The sequence below is a fragment of the Nerophis lumbriciformis genome, linkage group LG16, assembly GCF_033978685.3.
Source record: "Nerophis lumbriciformis linkage group LG16, RoL_Nlum_v2.1, whole genome shotgun sequence".
Taxonomy (NCBI): Eukaryota; Metazoa; Chordata; class Actinopteri; order Syngnathiformes; family Syngnathidae; genus Nerophis; species Nerophis lumbriciformis.
Window position 1 is genome coordinate 44,079,599 of NC_084563.2, and position 21,340 is coordinate 44,100,938.

The 21,340-nt window shown below is 37.1% G+C and overlaps 1 long non-coding RNA gene across 1 annotated transcript in view; it reads right to left on the reverse strand.

Annotated features, from left to right (window-relative positions):
* The window catches only part of LOC133617287 (uncharacterized), a 74,379-nt gene extending 55,502 nt beyond the window's left edge, over window positions 1–18,877 (reverse strand). Inside the window, exons 1-2 of the long non-coding RNA XR_009816967.2 lie at window positions 17,524–18,877; window positions 3,909–3,986 (exon numbers count right to left, since the gene is read on the reverse strand). This is a non-coding gene — a long non-coding RNA (uncharacterized lncRNA). The remainder of the gene's footprint in view (window positions 1–3,908; window positions 3,987–17,523) is intronic.
* Between the last annotated feature and the right edge of the window lie 2,463 nt (window positions 18,878–21,340).

Consider the following 21,340-nt stretch of genomic DNA (forward strand, 5'->3'; position numbering starts at 1 on the left):
TACACTTTATGACCGTGACACTACACTTTATGACCGCGACACTATACTTTATGATAGTAATAATAATAATAATAATAACTGGGATTTATATAGCGCTTTTCTAAGTACCCAAAGTCGCTTTACATGTAGAACCCATCAATCATTCACACCTGGTGGTGGTAAGCTACTTTCATAGTCACAACGGCCCCTCCGACCACCACCTATCATTCATCATTCAATTCACCGGTGTGAGTGGCACCGGGGGCAAAGGGTGAAGTGTCCCGCCCAAGGACACAACGGCAGCGATTTTTGGATGGTAAGCGAACCTGCAACCCTCAGGTTTCTGGCACGGTTGCTCTACCCACTACGCCATGCCGCCGTAACACTACACCTTATTTTAGTGACACTATACTTTATGATAATGACACTACACTTTATGATAGTGACACTACACTTTATTTAGGTGACACTACATTTTATGATAATGACACTACACTTTATTTTAGTGACACTACTTTATGATAGTGACATTATACTTTATGATAATGACACTACACTTTATAATACTGACACTACACTTTATTTTAGTGAAACTATACTTTATGATAATGACAGTACACTTTATGATAGTAACACTATATTTGATGATGACACTACACTTTATTTTAGTGACACTATTCTTTATGATAATGACATTACACTTTATTTTAGTGACACTACACTTTATTTTACTGACACTATCCTTTATGATAATGACACTACACTTTATGAGAGTGACACTACACTTTTTGATAGTGACACTACACTTTATTTTAGTGACACTAGTCTTTATAATGACACTACACTTTATGATAGTGACACTACACTTTTTGATAGTGACACTACACTTTTTGATAGTGACACTACACTTTATTTTAGTGACACTAGTCTTTATAATGACACTACACTTTATTTCAGTGACACTATACTTTATGCATTGACACTACACTTTATTTTAGTGACACTATTCTTTATGATAATGACACTTTATAATGACACTACACTTTTGATAGTGACACTACACTTTATTTTAGTGACAATACATTTTATGATAATGACACTACACTTTATTTGACACTACACTTTATTTTAGTGACCCTATACTTTATGATAATGGCACTATACGTTATGATATTGACACTACACTTTATTTTAGAGACACTATATTTTATGATAGTGACAGTATACTTTATGATAATGACACTACACTTTATGATAGTGACACTACACTTTATTTTAGTGACACTATACTTTATGATAATGACACTACACTTTATGATAGTGACACTACACTTTATTTTAGTGACACTATACTTTATGATAATGACACTACACTTTATTTTAGTGACACTATACTTTATGATAATGACACTACACTTCATGATATTGACACTACACTTTATTTTAGTGACATTACATTTTATGATAATGACACTACACTTTATTTTAGTGACAATATACTTTATGATGGTGACACTATACTTTATGGTAATGACACTACACTTCGATAGTGACACTATACTTTATGATGACACTACGCTTTATGATAGTGTCAATACACTTTATTTTAGTGACACTATACTTTATGATAATGACACTACACTTTATGATAGTGACACTACTTTATTTTAGGGACATTACATTTTATGATAATGACACTACACTTTATTTTAGTGACACTATACATTATGATATTGACACTACACTTCATGATTGTGACACTATATGACAATAACACTACAGTTGATGATAGTTAGACTACACTTTATGATGTTGACACTACACATTATGATAGTGACACTACACTTCTGTATAGTGACACGACACTTTATGATCTTGACACTTCACTTTATGATAGTGACACTGCATGCTCTCCAACAATTATATTATATATCATATTTTCATACGTGTTGAGTTCAGACATGATGCTTCTATTAAATGACAAATTGTGACAATATAGCATAAAGACCAAGGCCACATGTGCTTTCAATGAACATTTGCCATTCAAATAAATCAAAGACAACAGTTCACCTCTCCTATTTTTGTGTCAAACAATGGAACGTTGTTGACTTACTGTTGAGACCGTGGATAAAATCGAATGCCTCTCGAAACTTTTTGTCATGTAACATTATCATTTTGTTGTGGCATAGTTTTACGGTCTGCGAATGGTGATTAATCGTCATTAACCCTCAGAGGACAAAGGCTCACTTTTGTGTCCTTTTAGTAAAGTTTTGCCATATTTTTTTTTCTCGTGTTCCTTAATTACCGTATTTTCCGCACTATAAGGCGCACCTAAAAACCACAAATTTTCTCAAAAGCTAACAGTGCGCCTTATAACCCGGTGCGCTTTATTACGATTAATTTTCATAAAGTTTCGATCTCGCAACTTCGGTAAACAGCCGCCATCTTTTTTCCCGGTAGAACAGGAAGCGCTTCTTCTTCTACGCAAGCAACCGCCAAGGAAAGCACCCGCCCCCATAGAACAGGAAGCGCTTTAAGCAACCACCCGCCCCCGGAAGAAGAAGAAAAAACGCGCGGATATCACCGTACGTTTCATTTCCTGTTTACATCTGTAAAGACCACAAAATGGCTCCTACAAAGGACAAGGATCCGGTTCATAAAAAGACGCAATCTCTCCATCCGCACACGGATTACTACCGTATTTCACAGCAACTGATATTCCTGTGAACCGCACTGTGGAACGGGAGCACGTACGGTGAATATTCGCACCACAGGGAATGAGAAGTCATCCTTCACTGTGGTTCTAGCTTGCCATGCTAACTTCCACCCATGGTGATATTCAAAAGGAAGACCTTGCCAAAAGAGACCTTTCCAGCCGGCGTCATCATAAAAGCTAACTCGAAGGGATGGATGGATGAAGAAAAGATGAGCGAGTGGTTAAGGGAAGTTTACGCGAAGAGGCCGGGTGGCTTTTTTCACACAGCTCCGAAGGCGAACACACCTTCACTAAGACGGGCAGACAGCGCCGGACGACATACGCCAACATTTGCCAGTGGATCGTAAATGCCTGGGCAGATATTTCGGTCACAACTGTGGTCCGAGCTTTCCGGAAGGCAGGATTCACAGAACAACAGCGACACTGACTCCCGATGACTTCGACGAGACGGAACCGGCCATTTTGGATACCACGCTTGCGCAACTTTTCAATTCGGACACCGAAGACGAAGAATTCGAAGGATTTACGAATGAAGAATAACTTCAGAAGGTGAGCGCTATGTTTATTTTGTGTGTTGTGACATTAACGTTCGAGCAACATTATGTTACTATTGCTCTACACCATTTTGAATTTTACTATGTTTGTGATTGCACATTTGCGTACATTTTGGGACAGAGTTGTTAGAACGCTGGTTTTTAATATATTATTAAAGTTTGACTGAACTATCTGACTGTTTTTTTGACATTCACTTTAGCGCAGCGTTTTTTTGACATTCACTTTAGCGCAGCGTAGGCGCGGCTTATAGTCCGGGGCGGCTTATTGGTGGACAAAATTATGAAATATGTAATTCATAGAAGGTGCGGCTAATAATCCGGTGCGCCTTATAGTGCGGAAAATACGGTATACAAAAAAGTCACATTTTTTCACAGGCGTGCGATTAATTTGTAAACTGTGATTAGAGTAATGAAACATTTGAATCATTAGACAGCCAAAGTGTGTTTTTAAATAAATGCTGGAAACTGCTGTTCAAAGGTCAACTCCTCTCTAAGCACATGTGAAGTTGTTCAAGTGATTTAAGGAGGGAAAGCAGAAAGATGTATGATCATTTAAAAGCAGTTTGTTGTGCAAAAAGAAAAAAGAGGTTGCAAAATTTGGGTATTGATCCAATACCAAGTACATGGGTGATATTGGCCTTATCAATGCTGATACATACCTGCCAACTTTTGAAATCAGAAAAACCTAGTAGCCAGGGTCCAGGGGCCACAGGCCCCGGTAGGTCCAGGACAAAGTCCTGGTGGGGGGTTGCGAAATGCAAAATGATTATTAGCATTCAGACAGGTTAAAATGTTGCTAAAACCATCACTTTTCTATCAGTCACAGTGACTTTTCAAAACAAAAATATTACAGCAAAAATCATATGGGTTGATTGACATGTTTATTCTGTAAGCTAACTTCAATAGTTTGAAATTATTTTGACAGTTAATGCCAGTTATCCTGTCAAGATTTCAATTTGTTCATTGAAAGTATTGTGGTACCTGATTCTCACCAAGACACAGGATTGGGTTTGTAGCAAGCCGAAAAGGGCATTTATTGTACAAGTCTTTTTAGGAAGGGCGGGATGTGGAAGTAGCAAACTTAAAGTGTCCATTAATAAACATAAATATCTCCCATCTGGGGCTCTCAGTCCTTCACACAGCACACTTCTCTAAAGGTCAAAGGTTATTGCCGCCTGATGCACCTGCCTTGACACAGAGGAGAGCCTACCTGTCAGGCGGTGCTTGAGTGAGACTCCACAGTATAAACAGTATAAACACTTTTTACAGTAAACAAATGGTAAAACAGTACTAAACAATTCCATTAAAAAAAAAATTGGTGTCATTATTAACTTTGTGTCCAAGCTTGTATAATCTACTGCCTTGTTCAATTGTCAAAAATATTCTGTGCCTAAAATTCACATTTCTATCACAATTATCATACTGTAATGATAAATGATAAATGATAAATGGGTTGTACTTGTATAGCGCTTTTCTACCTTCAAGGTACTCAAAGCGCTTTGACACTACTTCCACATTTACCCATTCACACACACATTCACACACTGATGGAGGGAGCTGCCATGCAAGGCGCTAACCAGCACCCATCAGGAGCAAGGGTGAAGTGTCTTGCTCAGGACACAACGGACATGACGAGGTTGGTACTAGGTGGGGATTGAACCAGGGACCCTCGGGTCAGGTAAGCTAACTTCATTAAAATTAATAGTCCTGTCAATAGCATGGAATTACAATTCAAATGTAGTTTTTTTGTAAGCCTTTCAAAAGAATTCAAAATATGAAAAATTAATGAAAATTAATTTAAGCCATCAGACACTTGAAAAGTGGCACATCACATCTCTAATGTAATCATTTTAACTTTTCAACAGAAATAGCACTGCAAATATATCAAGGACATACTTCTGTATTTTGGTAGTTATGCTGTCAACATTTAACAAGATTTCTTCAACTTGGACTTGAAAGCATAAATAGTATAAACACTTTTAACAGTATAACAGTACTAAACAATTCCAATAGATAACATTGGTGTCATTACCTTTTTGTGGCTAAAATCCAAATTTATTCTATCAGATTGATCATACTGCAAAAATGATATGGTAACTTTATGATAAGTTTACTTCATTAAAATGTAATTCAATAGCATCATTAGCATGGAACTACAATTCAATTGCAGTTTTCTGTAAGCCTTTCAAAAGAAGTTTGGGCGACGAAAAACGTTGAAAGCTTTCCACTTGTATCGCTAGCAACGGCATTAGACTTGTGTTTTTTTGTCCCAACGTGGTCTTTTACATCGCTAATTCCTCCGTGTCCGATCGAAAAATCTTGTCTGCACAAGGTGCAATTCGTGTAGTTTTCACCCTTTTTGGAACGGATAATTATTCCCGGATAGGCTTTTGAATATTCTTCACGGAATGACTGCAGTTTTCTTTTCGGTTTAAGACTTGTTTGCGATTTTTCTCCGGCTGATTCCATGATCGTTCGCTCGTTTGGAAACAATGGCAACTGGTGCCTCGTGCTTGGCAGCGGTGCTATAAATAGCCTCGCGCATGGCATTCGGAATGGCTCGATAGGAAGTTACGGGAAGCAGTGTCGATTGTCATTGTTGTTACGCGATTTTGTGAATAAAACTTAAAAAAAAAAAATTTTTTTTTAATTAATGAAAAACCGTATTTTTTATCACTGCAACCGTAACCCGGAATAGGTTGATGAAAACCGTACTAATAACGGGAAAACCGGAGTAGTTGGCAGGTATGCTGATACTTAAAATGTTAAAGATCATTGCAAACTAAAAAAAAAAAAAAAAAAAATGCTGGACGACAGCAAAGACTTACAGCCATACTTGTCAACCTTGAGACCTCCGAATTTGGGAGATGGGGGGGAGGAGGTGTATATATATCCAGCTGTCCTGGATGAACTGAAATTATTTTTTCCAATCATTTTGGAACTTGCAAGCGTACTTCTTCTTCTTACTTGTCGTCGCCATGTCTCTTCTACGTTCTTGTGCTTCGTCTCTGTTATGTTTTTGGACATTACTACTTGCCGTAGTTTTGAAGCAATGCATGATGGGAATCATTTATTCAGTGTATTAACGTGCCGTCTGGAAGAAACACACGCTGAGAAATAGCTCCGTGCCTGCCTACTTTATGGGTTATAGATAAACCTATGGATAACGGAGACATATATGATAGGTTACTTTTCAGGTGAGAGAGGACGCTAAAGGCAGTGCCTTTAAAGGCACGCCCCCAATATTGTTGTCCGGGTGGAAATCGGGAGAAATTCAGGAGAGTGGTTGCCCCGGGCACTGAAATTCAGGAGTCTCCCGGGAAAACCAGGAGGGTTGGCAAGTATGCTTACAGTGTGTGGAGCAGCAGATGGCGTCCACAAAGTGCATCCGTACATGACTCGAAAATCAACAACAAAATTGGAGCGCAACATTTCAACATTTTTATTTAAAAGAATATTCATGCCGCAAGCTGTAACACACCCATAATAATCACCAAATCAAAAAAAAAAAAAAAAAAAAAGGCATGAGGGTTGAATAAATTAAAGGAGAGAACATGATTACATTTTATGCCCAGTCACAAAATAATCCTCAGATTTGAAAAAAAAACAACCCAAAAATTAAGACATCTCAAGTCCAGAGAGAAAATGTTTCAGATTTGGAGATGAAGGATGATGAAGCACAAAGCAAGGCACCAATATTGTTTATGTACATCAATCACATGGAACACAACAGACTTGGATTTCTTTAGCTCCGAGAAGATTCTGGCTTTTTCATGCAGAATAAGTTACTTTCAGACAAGCACAGTCCCGTTTTAGATATGCTCTTCACTGAGGTACTGGATTTAGTCAAAAATGTGGTCCAAGGTGCACCTGATTCATGCAAAGGGAAGAGGAGAGTCCTCCTATTCATGCTATTTGTCACATCCAGCAGATAACATTCCACCTGGACAGTCACACCTGACACCTGACACGTAAACACACCATGTTTGAAATAATAGCCAAATATATATTTTGTTATTTATGCTTCACTAATACCAAATGTTTGTCAGTTTCTATGGAGGGGCAAATGGGACAAAATTTAATAAATAGATACTTAACTGTCTAAACTTATGGTTTTCTACACCAAAATTAATCTATTTATTTTTCTACTTCTTCTACGGGTTTTGGCGCGCTCTACCGTCCACATTTTTCCACCTGATTCAAACCGTTTCAACTTCAAACTGTTCAGCCCATTCGGGAATCGTGGGCTCTCCCTTGAAAAATTTAAGGGGGGTAAAGCAGAAAGATGTTGGATGTATGATCATTTAAAAGAGGTTGCAAAATTTGGGTATTGATCCAATACCAAGTACATGTGCGATATTGGCCTTATCAATGGTGATACTTAAAATGTTAAATATCATTGCAAAGTAAACAAAACAAAAAAAATGCTGGACAACAGCAAAGACTTACAGGGTGTGGAGCAATGGGACATTATTTAAAGTTCCACAACTCCCATATTTTTCATCCGATTCAAACCGCTTCAACTTCAAACTTTTCAGCCTATTCGGGAATCGCGGGCTCTCTATTGAAAAATTCCAAAAATGTCAAAATTTCCCAGAATTCCAGGTTTTCCAGGACTTTTTTCCCCAATCAAAACGAATTGGCCATTTTTGAAAACTTCCACCATTTCCGCATTTTTCAACCGATTAAAACCATTCAACACATTCCACTCATCCTGGACATTCAAACTATTATTTTTCCAAGTTCTAAAAAAATTCCAGGAATTCTCGTTTTTTCAAACCCTTTTTTCTGGCGACTACTCCTTCCACATTGTTCAACCCGCTTCAACCGTTCCACCGTCAAAACATTACTCTTAATTAGGACAAAAAACAAAGTTGTTTTTCGAACTCGAAAAAATTCCCTGTTTTCCCGAAATTCCTTAATACCATTTCTCAATTAAAATTTTTACTACTTCAGCATTTCTCGACCGATTTGAAACATTCCAACACCAACCATTTCAACTCATTCAGATCAATCAAGTTTGTTACCATCCATCCATCCATCCATTTTTTACCGTTTATTCCCTTCGGGGTCGCGGGGGGCTCTGGAGCCTATCTCAGCTACAATCGGGCGGAAGGCGGGGTACACCCTGGACAAGTCGCCACCTCATCGCAGGGCCAACACAGATAGACAGACAACATTCACACTCACATTCACACACTAGGGCCAATTTATTGTTGCCAATCATATTCAAAACAATTCCCGCTTTTCTCGAAATTCCCAAATTTTTAGGAGATTCCCATTGAAATCAATTGGGCATTTTTTAAAGTTCCACAACTCCCACATTTTTCACCCGATTCAAACCGTTTCAACTTCAAACTGTTCAGCCTATTCGGAAATCGCGGGCTTTCACTTGACAAATTGACAGATTTCCCCAAATTCTAGGTTTTCCGGGACATTTTTCCCATTCAAAATGAATTGTCCATTTTTCAAACTTCTACTATTTCCACATTTTTCATCCGATTAAAACCATTCTACCTTCAACATTCAAACAATTATTTTTCCAAGTTCAAAAAAATTCCAGGAATTCACAGAATTCCCGTTTTTTCAAACCCTTTTTTGACTCTTTTTTTCCGGCGACTACTCCTTCCACATTTTTCAACCCACTTCAACCGTTACACCGTTCAAACATTTCTATTAATCTATTAATTAAAAAACAAAGTTGTTTTTCGAGCTGGAAAAATTCCCGGTTTTCCCGAAATTCCCGAAATTTCTTAATACCATTTCTCAATTAAAAATGTTACTTCTTCAACATTTCTCAACCAATTTGAAAAATTCCAACACCAAACATTTCAACTCATTCAGACCATTCAAGTTTGTTACCACTTTCCAAAAAATTCCCCCTTTTCCCGAAATTCCCAAATTTTTAGGAAATTCCCATTGAAATCAATTGGGTATTTTTTAAAGTTCCACAACTCCCACATTTTTCCCCCCGATTCAAACCGCTTCAACTTCAAACTGTTCAGCCTATTCGGAAATCACAGGCGTTCCCTTGACAAATCAAAACAATTCCCAGATTTCCCAAAATTCCAGGTTTTCCGGGACATTTTTTCCATTCAAAATGAATTGGCCATTTTTCAAACTTTTATTTCCACATTTTTCCTCCGATTAAAACTATTCTACCTTCAACATTCAAACTATTATTTTTCCAAGTTCAAAAAATTCCAGAATTCCCGTTTTTTCAAACCCTTTTTTCTGGCGACTACTCCTTCCACATTTTTCAACCCACTTCAATCGTTCCACTGTCCAAACATTTCTATTAATCAGGACAAAAAACTAAGTTGTATTTCGAGCTGGTTTTCCTGAAATTCCAGGAATACCTTAATACCATTTCTCAATTAAAAATTCAACTTTTCTCGACCGATTTGAAAAATTCCAACACCAACTATTTCGACTCATTCAGAACATTGACGTTTTTTTGACCATTTTCAAAAAAATTCCCGCTTTTCCCGGAATTCCCAAATTTTCTGGAAATCCCCATTGAAATGAATGGAACATTCTTCAAAGTTCCACAACTCTCACATTTTTTCATCTGATTCAAACGGTTCCAACTTCAAAATATTCAGCCTGTTTGGGAATTGTCTGCTGTACTTCAACAATTATTCATAAAATACAGCATTTCAGTTCAACGTCAGCATTGGAGCATTCACACGCAATTCCTTCAGGAATTGCCTCATGTGATGAAGTATTTCCACGTCGTGGATCTGTTGTAGTGGCCGGGTGACACTTGGACGATCCTCCAGTGAGTACTGTAATCTATAGTAGAACACACTTAACTATATTGGGTGGAACGAGTGTAAAGGTGACTGTATGGTTTTTTATTTCATGTTTGAAGGACTCCAATTAAAGAAAAAAAAAACTATTTAGAAGGTTGTAAACATATTTTTTAAGCTCTAACTATGAAAATATTCCATTTATTAATAATAATCGAACTTTGCGTCAATCAGGCCTGGAACTAGGTGACTGTATTTAATATTTTCTTCTGGACTTTCTTTGGTCTCTGTATTAAAAGTTAAGTTAAGTTAGGATACACTTGCAAAATCAGCAGGAGATCAAATAATTATTCCCTCTAGAGCAGGGGTGTCAGACTCATTTTAGATCGGGGGCCACATGGAGAAAAATCCACTCCCAAGTGGGCCGGACTGGTAAAATCACGGCACGATAACTTAAAAATAAAGACAGCTTCAGATTGTTTTCTTTGTTTAAAAATAGAACAAGCACACTCTGAAAATGTACAAATCATAATGTTTTTTTTTTTTTTACACTTACATGTTGCGGTTAATAGTATTCTATATTTATTTGTCATTATTTATATTTTATGAATACATAATGTGATAATGTTCGTCAGTCAACTCATTGGGGTTAATTTTCAATCTATCAAGATAAAAAAATATATATCAAAATCCAATTACAGTATGTTATTTATGTAGTTTGATCATTTTCCTTGACTGATGTACTAACGTTTGGATTATTTTGTACATATCGTCTACAAAGATGAAAGGAATTGCTATTGTGAGATCTAGTGGACACATTTAGAACAGCAGTTTCTTTTATTCAAAAATGTCAGGTTCATTTTTATACTTAGCAAACTCATCCCGAGGGCTGGATAAAACCTGTTCGCGGGCCTGATCCGGCCCTCGGGCCGTACGTTTGACACCCCTGCTCTGGTGTATGCACTGTGGGGTATACAAGTAAAGTAGAGGTGTAAGTCTAAACAAGAAGACAGAACTAAAACCAAATGTACATGTTGTGACAGTCGATTGTCTTCATCGTGTCCGGTTAAACGTTTGCCACGTAGGCAACGGATGGTTTGGGAAACGTCTTTGTTTTCCGGATGCAATTCACCAACAATAATCACAAACTGTCAGCTGTGCTAAGTACTACAGTTCTGGTCAATCCTGCATGGAGTCCAGTGTCCTGAACTTGTTTGTTTACTGGTGAACCGTCCCTTAATACAGTGTTTTTCAACCTTTTTTGAGTCAAGGCACGTTTTGCGTTGAAAAAAATCCGGAGGCACACCAGCCGCAGAAATCATTAAAAAACTAAACTCAGTTGACAGTAAAGTCGTTTTCGCAATTGTTGGATATGACTTTAAACCATAACCAAGCATGCATCACTATAGCTCTTGTCTCAAAGTAGGTGTACTGTCACCACCTGTCACATCACCCCCTGACTTATTTTGAGTTTTTTACTGTTTTCCTGTGTGTAGTGTTTTAGTTCTTGTCTATTTTGGTGGCTTTTTCTCTTTTTTTGGTATTTTCCTGGAGCAGTTTCATGTCTTCCTTTGAGCGATATTTCCCGCATCTACTATGGTTTAGTTTAGCAATCAAGAATATTTCATTTGTTTTGATCCTTCTTTGTGTGGATATTGTTGATTGTCATGTCATGTCCGCAGTAAGTCTTTGCTGTCGTCCAGCATTCTGTTTTTGTTGACGTTGTAGCCAGTTCAGTTTGTTTTGTTCTGCATAGCCTTGCCGAAGCTTCAATGCCTTTTCTTAGGGGCACTCACATTTTGTTTATTTTTGTTTTCAGCATTAGATACCTTTTTACCTGCACCCTGCCTCCCGCTGTTCCCGACATCTACAAAGCAATTAGCTACCGGCTGCCACCGACTGATATGGAATAGTATTACACGGTTACTCTGCCGAGCTCCAGACAGCACCGACACTCAACAACAACACCTAGTTTGCCAACTATAATTACTGGTTTGCAAAACATATCTTTAACCCAAACACCAGACCGTATCTCACAGTGGTTGAAAAACACTACCTTAATAGATCCAGTTTGAGCAGTTTTAGATAACAATTGTTGCCTTACTTTTTAAGTGGGATAGACTAGATTAGTGTTTCCTAACCATGTTTCTCAGCATACACATGGGAAAACTCTCAGTAACAGTGAATTAAAACACTTTGCCTGACAAAACTTGGCTTCAAAATTGCACCTTTGCTGCCTCTGTCACCAATCATCCAAACTAAACTAATAAATAGTGCAGTAAAAAGCAGCATTCGTTCAATATTCAAGTTATTACCCTGATAATAAAATCAGGAGGCTGCCCCAGAAAAACCTATGAAATAATATTTAACAAAGTAAAAGCACATATACTTCATATTATACATTGGAGGTGGACACAACAGGTGACATACTTTACACAAAAGTCATATTTCTTTCCGGGATTGTTGGTCCAAAGCTAATGAGGATTTTTGGCAAAATGAGGGTAATACCTTGTTTTGTTTTGTTTTTTATATTAATTGTCCTGACAGGAGTGTACTAGACACCCTGCTGGTCACTAAACACTGCGTGAATTAGTGTTGTCCCAAAACCAATATTTTGGTACCGGTAAAATAAAGGGGACCACAAAAATGGCATTATTGACTTTATTTTAACAAAAAATCTTAGGGTACATTAAACATATGTTTATTATTGCAAGTTTGTCCTTAAATAAAATAGTGAACATACAAGACAACTTGTCTTTTAGTAGTAAGTAAACAAACAAAGGCTCCTAATTTAGCTGCTGACATATGCAGTAACATATTGTGTCATTTTCCATTCTATTATTTTGTCAACATTATTAAGGACAAGTGGTAGAAAATTAATTATTAATCTACTTGTTCATTTACTGTTAATGTCTGCTTACATTCTCTTTTAACATGTTCGATCTACACTTCTGTTAAAATGTAATAATCACTTATTCTTCTGTTGTTTGATACTTTACATTAGTTTTGGATGATACCACACATTTGGGTATCAATCTGATACCAAGTCGTTACAGGATCATACATTGGTCATATTCAAAGTCCTCATGTGTCCAGGGACATATTTCCTGAGTTTATAAACATAATTGTGATGCTAAAAATGTTGATGTAATCGTAGTAGTATCGACTAGATACACTCCTGTACTTGGTATCATTACAGTGGATGTTAGGTGTAGATCCACCAATGGCGTTTGTTTACATTTTGACGCCGGTGAGCTACGGTGTGTAGTGAAGCATGTTTAGCTATTCCTCGTCCTGCAGGGATGATACTTGTAAGAAACTTACTTTATTTGTCGCCATGGAGACGAGGATTAGTGATTTAGAAGTAGGTAAAACACTGCCGACTGGGGCTGAACTTTAGCCACTAGTTAGCTAGCCATGTTTTAAAGCACCTCTTCCTGAGAGCGTTTCAGTGTTATAACTTCACCTTTATCTTTAGTTTTTAAGCCAAAATGTGTCCGTTCTCCCTTTTCTGTCTACACACTGTGTCTGTTTGTAAGTACTCTGTGATTGTGCGCTGCCGAACATGCTCATCTGCTCGTAAACCAGCAATGACACAACGTGACGACGGCGGGGGCGCGAGGAGGTACTTTTCAGAGGCGGTATAGTACCAAATATGAGTCATTGGTATGGTGGTACTATACTAATACCGGTATACCGTACAACCCTATCATGAATACGGCAGCAAAATTGCCTGAAATAATAGCATGTTTTATTGTAATTATGAGCTTGAGTATGTTTAGAACTCTAATTTAATTGTACGTACTCCCTCTATAGATGACTCTGAGTCAGTTGAATGAGTGACGAAGTTCAAACAATCAGAAAAATTATGTAGCAAAAGTCAAGAAGTTTCATAAACCCCCAAATTAAAATTGTATGTGAATTTATTTTTCACATTTTTACAGTCATGCTCATAAGTTTACATACCCTGGGAGAATTTGATTTCTTGGCCATTCTTCAGAGAATATGAATGATAACACAAAAACCTTTCTTCCACTCATGCTTAATGGTTGTGTGAAGCTATTTATTGGCCAACAACTGTGTTTACTCTTTTTAAATCAAAATGACAAAAGAAAGTACCCAAATGACCGTGGCTGTTTCAAGATGCACAATAAGGAGGCACTTGAAGAAAAATGGGCTGCATGGTCGAGTGGCCAAAAAGTTCAATTTTGGTCTCATCACTCCAAATTACTTTGTTCCAGAAGTTTTGAGGCTTGTCTCTGTGCTGTTTGGCGTAATGTACGCGGGATACTTTGTGACATTTGCGCAGAAATGGCTTTCTTCTGGCGACTCGACCATGCAGCCCATTTTTCTTCAAGTGTCTCCTTATTGTGCATGTTAAAACAGCGACACCACAATTTTTCAGAGAGTCCTGTATTTCAGCTGAATTTATTTGTGGATTTTTTTTTGCATCTCAAACAATTTTCCTGGCAGTTGTGGCTGAAATTGTTGCTGGTCTAACTGAATCCCTCATTTTCCACTTCTTAATCAGTGTTTGAACACTGCTGATTGGCATTCTCAATTCTTTGGATATCTTTTTAGACCCCCTTTCCTGTTTTATGCAGTTCAATTACCTTTTCTCGCAGATCCTTTGACAATTCTTTTGCCTTCCCCATGACTCAGAATCATCTGTGCAGCACTGGATGAAAGATGCAATGGTCTGTCAGAAGCCCAGAAGCTCACTGACCTTTTATACACACACATTAATTACAAACAAACAGGTCACAGGTGAGGATTGGAACCTTGATTAGCCATTCAAACCTATTTGTGTCAACTGTTGTGCATGTTATCAGATCAAAGTCACTGGGGTATGTAAACTTTTGATCAGGGTCATTTGGGTACTTTCTTTTGTCATTTTGATTTTAAAAAGAGTAAACACAGTTGTTTGCCAATAAATAGCTTCACACAACCATTAAGCATGAGTGGAAGAACGGTTTCTGAGTTATCATTCATATTCTCTGAAGAATGGCCAAGAAATCATAAATTCTCCCAGGTTATGTAAACTTATGAGCACAACTGCATATGGCTGCCTTCTTTTGCAGTATAATTAGTATTTTTTTGTTTGTTTAGGATGTGAATCTTACAACTCACGATTCGATTCCGATTCTTGGGGTGACGATTTGAGTCGGAATTGATTCTCAATTCAACGCGATTCTTGATTCGAACCGCATTTGATTGATCCAGCAGAATGTATGCCTAATGGAAGCTCAGTTCGAACTTAGAGGAATTACCCAGGATGTGATGAAGTATTTCCACGTCGTGGATCTGTTGTAGTGGCTGGGTGACACTTGGAGGATCCTCCGAGCTACCAGTGAGTACTGCAATCTATAGTAGAACACACCTAACTATATTGGGTGAAACGAGTGTAAAGGTGACTGTGTGGCTTTTTATTTCATGTTTAAAGGACTGTAATTATGTAAAAAAGGTCATAAACCTATTTTTTCATGCTTTAACTATGAAAATAGTCTATTTATTAATAATAATGAAACTTTTTCGGAAATTTGTTTAACACGGTCAGGCCTGGAACGAAGTGACTGTATTTAATAAACATTTTTTTTACTTTCTTTGGTCCACGTGGAGAAAAATCTACTCCCAAGGCCGGACTGGTAAAATCACGGCACGATAACTTAAAAATAAAGACAAAATTGCCCGAAATAATAGCATGTTTTATTGTAATTTTATGAGCTGGAGTATGTTTAGACACATTATTTTGGTTTATTTTCTCAGGGACACAATGTCAGAACGACTACAATTGCATGCTTCTGTCTTTGGTGTCCGACATGGCGCCTGTTGTTTAATTTTATTATTTGGTGTAACAATTATGGTAGAGGTGTTTAGGGCACGTCCGACCGGTTGGAGACCACGGGGAAGACCCAGACTAAGTAGCTGGGGAGCGGGAAATCTGGGCTTCTCTGCTTAGGCTGCTGCCCCCGCGACCCGACTTCAGATAAGCAGAAAAAGATGGATGGATAACAATTGTGATAAAACCTTTTCAAAAAAGGCTACAGGTTATTAAACCTCTGCGATGAGGTGGCGACTTGTCCAGGGTGTACCCCTGCCTTCCGCCCGAATGCAGCTGAGATAGGCTCCAGCACCCCCGCGACCCCGAACGGGACAAGCGGTAGAAAATGGATGGATGGGTTATTAAACCTATTTTTAAGCCCTCTGTGTAAGCGCAGAGATGGCTTAAAATATGTATTTTTAAAAATGTATTATTAAAAAAAAAAAAGGGAAACAAAGGTATACATTCTAATCCATCGGTTCTCAAATGGGGGTACGCGTACCCCTGGGGGTACTTGAACGTATGCCAAGGGGTATGTGAGATTTTTTTTTAATATTCTAAAAATAGCAACAATTCAAAAATATAAATATAAATATATAATAAATAAAAACCTATCTTTTTTTCCAAATAGTTCGAGAAAGACCACTACAAATGAGCAATATTTTGCACTGTTATAAAATTTAATAAATCAGAAACTGATGATATAGTGCTGTATTTTACTTCTTTATCTCTTTTTTCAACCAAAAATGCTTTGCTCTGATTAGGGGGTACTTGAATTTAAAAAAAATTCACAGGGGGTACATCACTGAAAAAAGGTAGAGAACCACTGTTCTAATCCAGCCATCCATCCATTTTCTACCGCTTGTCCTTTGGTGGCGACTTGTCCAGGGTGTACATTCTAATCAATTCTTGAACATTTTGAATCAATTTAGAATCTGAATAATAAAGAATAGCTGTTACAATTTGACATTTTTTCGGCACCACTAGTTTTTGTAATCAGCCTGACCTAAGCCTTATTGGGCATGTTGTTTATGTGTTAAATATATAATAACATTTTTGATTGAAACATGGCTTTATATTATTTGACAAGGTTTGGATCTGGTAAACTGTAAGTAGGTTAGATATAATTATATTATTACCATTACAATAGTAGGATTACTAATCCGGAGTTAATATTAGTGTTACAAATATTAAGAACCACACTAAAGAAAATAATCTGTTCTCATAGAAGGTGTGCTCCCTATAACCAGGGAACCATTATACTAACCTATAATGTTTTCAACTGATTAAAACAAAAAAATAAGTGATTTACTTAGATTAGATGCCATAGCAGGAGGTTATTGCGGAAGACTGAAGGCTGAAATATGTAATTGCGTCCTGATTTGTGTAGTTATTTTGCTGGGGGGTGACGTGGGACTTGCAATTCTCTCCCAAAACGCTAGAGGGCAGTGTTGTCCTTAGTGAGCAACCACAACTCTTGCCAACCCTAAAACTATGTACCGTATTTTCCGGACCAGAGGGCGCATTGAAAGAGTCATATTATTGTTTTTTTCTAAATGTAAAACACTTCCTTGTGGTCTATAACATGTAATGGTGGTTATTTGGTCAACAAAAATGTTGCATAGATTACGGTATGTTTTACAGATCATCTTCAAGTCGCTTTCGCGCCGTTTTGTAGGCGGTCTTATTTACGTGGCTCACCTTCGACGGCGTCTTCTCCCCGTCATCTTTGTTGTAGCGAGGACGGGAGTGGAAGAAGTGTCAAAAGATGGAGCTAACTGTTTTAATGGCATTCAGACTTTACTTTAATCAATAACGGAGCCGCATCTCCTCATCCGGAAACAACAACAACAACGCCGGAAATGTGTCCCGTGAAAAACCATTCTTCTTCTTCTTTTGTTTTTATGGCAGTTGGCAAGCAACCTTGTGGTGTGCATTACCGCCACCTACTGTAATGGAGTGTGGATCGAGGTGGATCCCTACTCTATATTCTTTTATTTAACCCAGTATTTTTTAAATATGTGCATATTGCTTTATAACCTATGTGTTCTGAGTGCATTCCTAATATATCTTCCACTGCTAACCTAATATTCTCTTTCGCTAACTTACTTTCCAGTATTTCCCTTTCTCTATTATATTTCCTACAATGTATTAAAACATGTCCTACACTTTCTAGCTGTTGGCAAGAATCACACAGTCCTGTAGTATGTTTCCCTATCAATTTTAATGAACTATTTAGATATGTATGTCCTAATCTCATTCTAGTAATAATGTCTTCTTCCTTCCTATTTCTATTGCCTCCTCTCATTACACCTACTCTCCTCTGGACTTTGTAATATTCTCTACCTGTTGTTTCCTTATTCCAATTATCCTGCCACTTTTTATTGTGTTCCATCTTATTTATGTTCTTCACTTCCTCTTTACTGTGCTTAATCTCCATGTTTACTTCTGTTTTAGTAGTTGCTTGTTTTGCGTACTTATCCGCTAATTCGTTCCCCTCAACTCCTACATGAGCAGGAACCCAAAGAAATGTTACCACACCTCCCGCTTTATTTATTCTGTAATTTGCCTGAACTATTTCATAAACTAAATCTTGTCTTGTTTCTGATGCTATGTTTTTTATGCTCATCAATGCACTGCTGGAGTCTGAGCACACGACTGCTTTTCTTGCTTTATTTTCTTCTATCCAATGAATTGCCATATAAATTGCTACCAATTCTCCCGTAAAAACAGATAACTTATCACTAATTCTTTTATTTAATACTATGTTTCCTTGTGGGATAACAGCTGCTGCTCCTACCTTATTATTTATAGTTTTTGATGCATCTGTGTACACCATGATGTTGTCTAAAAACGTTTTCTCAATCCATTGTTCTATCTGGTAACTATTTAAATTTCTATTCTTTAGTAATTGCATGTTTACATTTGGGTTTTCATACATCCACGGTGGTATTGCAGGGATTGGTACTGTAGGGCTAACTTTAATATTATCAATTTGAGCTTTATTACATATGTCTCCTATTATCCACCCGAAACTATTCATTTTTTTCTTCTCTTTTTCTTTGCAGTTAAGTACCACTTGATGGGTTGGATGTCCTTGCTTGGACCCTTTTAAGTTTGCCCAATAAACTGCTGACAATTGATCTCTCCTCATATCTAAAGGTTTTTCATTCATCTCTACTTGTAATGCTGCAACTGGGGTTGATTTTGTAGCTCCACAACATAACCTTAAAGCCTGTGATTGGATCCTGTCTATTTTCCCAAGTAATGTTTTTGAAGCAGATTGATAAATAATGCATCCATAATCAATAACAGAACGAATTAAAGTCATATATATTGCTTTCAATGTCTGCCTATCAGCCCCCCAATCTTTACCCCTCAAAGCCCTCATTATATTTAACACCTTTTTACTTTTCTCCACTATTTTGCTGATGTGGGTTGACCAGTTAATATTTTTATCAAACCATATACCCAAATATTTAAATACTTGTACCTCTTCTATATTTTCTCCATAGAGTTTAATTTGGAGCTTGTTTTGTACTTTCCTCTTTGTAAAATTTATGACTTTTGTCTTTCCAACAGAGAATCTTAAACCCCAAGCCGTTCCCCATTCTTCAACATTATTTACCGCCTTTTGAATCTTCTTTTCTATATGATTAGTATTTCTACCTCTCTTCCACATCACACCATCATCAGCAAACAGTGCCACATCCACTAACCCTTCTACTTCACTAAAAACTTCATTTATCATTATTGAAAATAATACTGGACTTATTATACTTCCTTGCGGGGTCCCATTTTCCACTTCATATACTCTGCTGTATTCATTCTCTATTTTTACTAATATTTTTCTACTTGTTAAGAAGTCTTTTATCCATCTATACATTTTCCCTCTAATCCCAATTTTATTTAGTTTTATCAGCAACCCCTGTTTCCACAACATATCATAAGCTTTCTCTATATCAAAAAATACTGCAATAATACTTTCTTTATTTATTTGTCCCTTTCTAATTTCCTCTTCCAGCTGCACTGCTGGGTCGTTTGTGTTTCTTGCTTTGCGAAATCCACTTTGGTAATTTTTTATTATTTCTTTTGACTCTAAATAATATACTAGTCTTTCATTAATCATTTTTTCCATTACTTTGCCCAAATTTGAGGTCAATGCTATCGGCCTATAATTACCTGCCTCTTCCGGATCTTTCCCTGGTTTGCATATTGGAATTATTACAGCTTCTTTCCACTCTGCTGGTAATTTTCCTTCTTCATATATCCTATTATATAATTTCAAGACCACTTCTTTGCCAATCCTACTTAGGTTTTTGATCATTTGATAACTCACCTGGTCTTTTCCTGGTGTTGTATTTTTAACCTTTTTCAATATTCGAACCATTTCATTCAAAGAAAATTTCATATCTATAGTGTTGGTTACCCTATTATCGTTGTCTTCCATCATTTCACCAATATTTAAACTAATTGTTTCTTCTCTCTTTTGTATTTCTACATTTCTCAAATTATCATTACTGTGCACTTTAACAAATGTTTTTGCTAAAAGTTCTGCTTTTTCTTTATTTTCTACCACACACCGTGTCCCATCTTTCATCACATGATTTTTATGTTCATTTCTGATCCCTGACATTTTCTTGATCATTCCCCACACTTGGCCTAAAGGAGTATTTCTATTTAATGATTCACAAAACTTTCTCCAGTAGTGTTTTCTTGTCTTTTTAATAACGTACCTTACTTTAGCTTGGTGCCTTTTATATTGGATCATATCTTGGAAATTATGTGTTCTTCTCAATATTCTAAATGCTCTATTCCGTTCTTTTATTGCGTCTGTGCACGCTTGTGTCCACCACGGCACTATCTTCCTTCTTTTCCCTATACTACTCCTTGGTATACTCTTTTTGGCTGCTTCCATTATGCACTTTGTAATATCTGTATTCAGTTGTTCAATATCTTGATTTATATCCACTTCCTTTAATGTCATGTCGGTACTTTCCCTATATTGTCCCCAGTCACCGTGATTATACTTCCATCTTCCTTCTATTTTAGTGCTTTCTGTCCTTTGATTTATGTTTATGTGAATGAATATTGGGTAGTGATCACTTCCTATAGTGCTGTCTTTATTTACTTCCCACTCTACCTTTCCTGCTAACCCTTGTGACACTAGTGTTAAATCTATTGCTGTTTCTTTACCCGTAACTACATCTAACCTTGTTCCCGATCCATCATTCACACACACCAGTTCTTTTTCCTCCAAAAATGCTTCCAATGTTTCCCCATTCCAGTCATCCCTTTCACCCCACATTGTGCTATGTGCATTAAAGTCACCACACCAAATGATATTGCCACTCCAGTGCTCGACTATTGTTTCTAGTTGATGATTTTGTAATTTCTTGCACGGATTATAGAAGTTTAGCACTTTGTATCTTTCTTTATTATTCCATACTTCTACCCCTACTATTTCTAGTTCTTGTTTTTCTTTTAATATTGTATATTGCATGTCTTCTTTAATAAA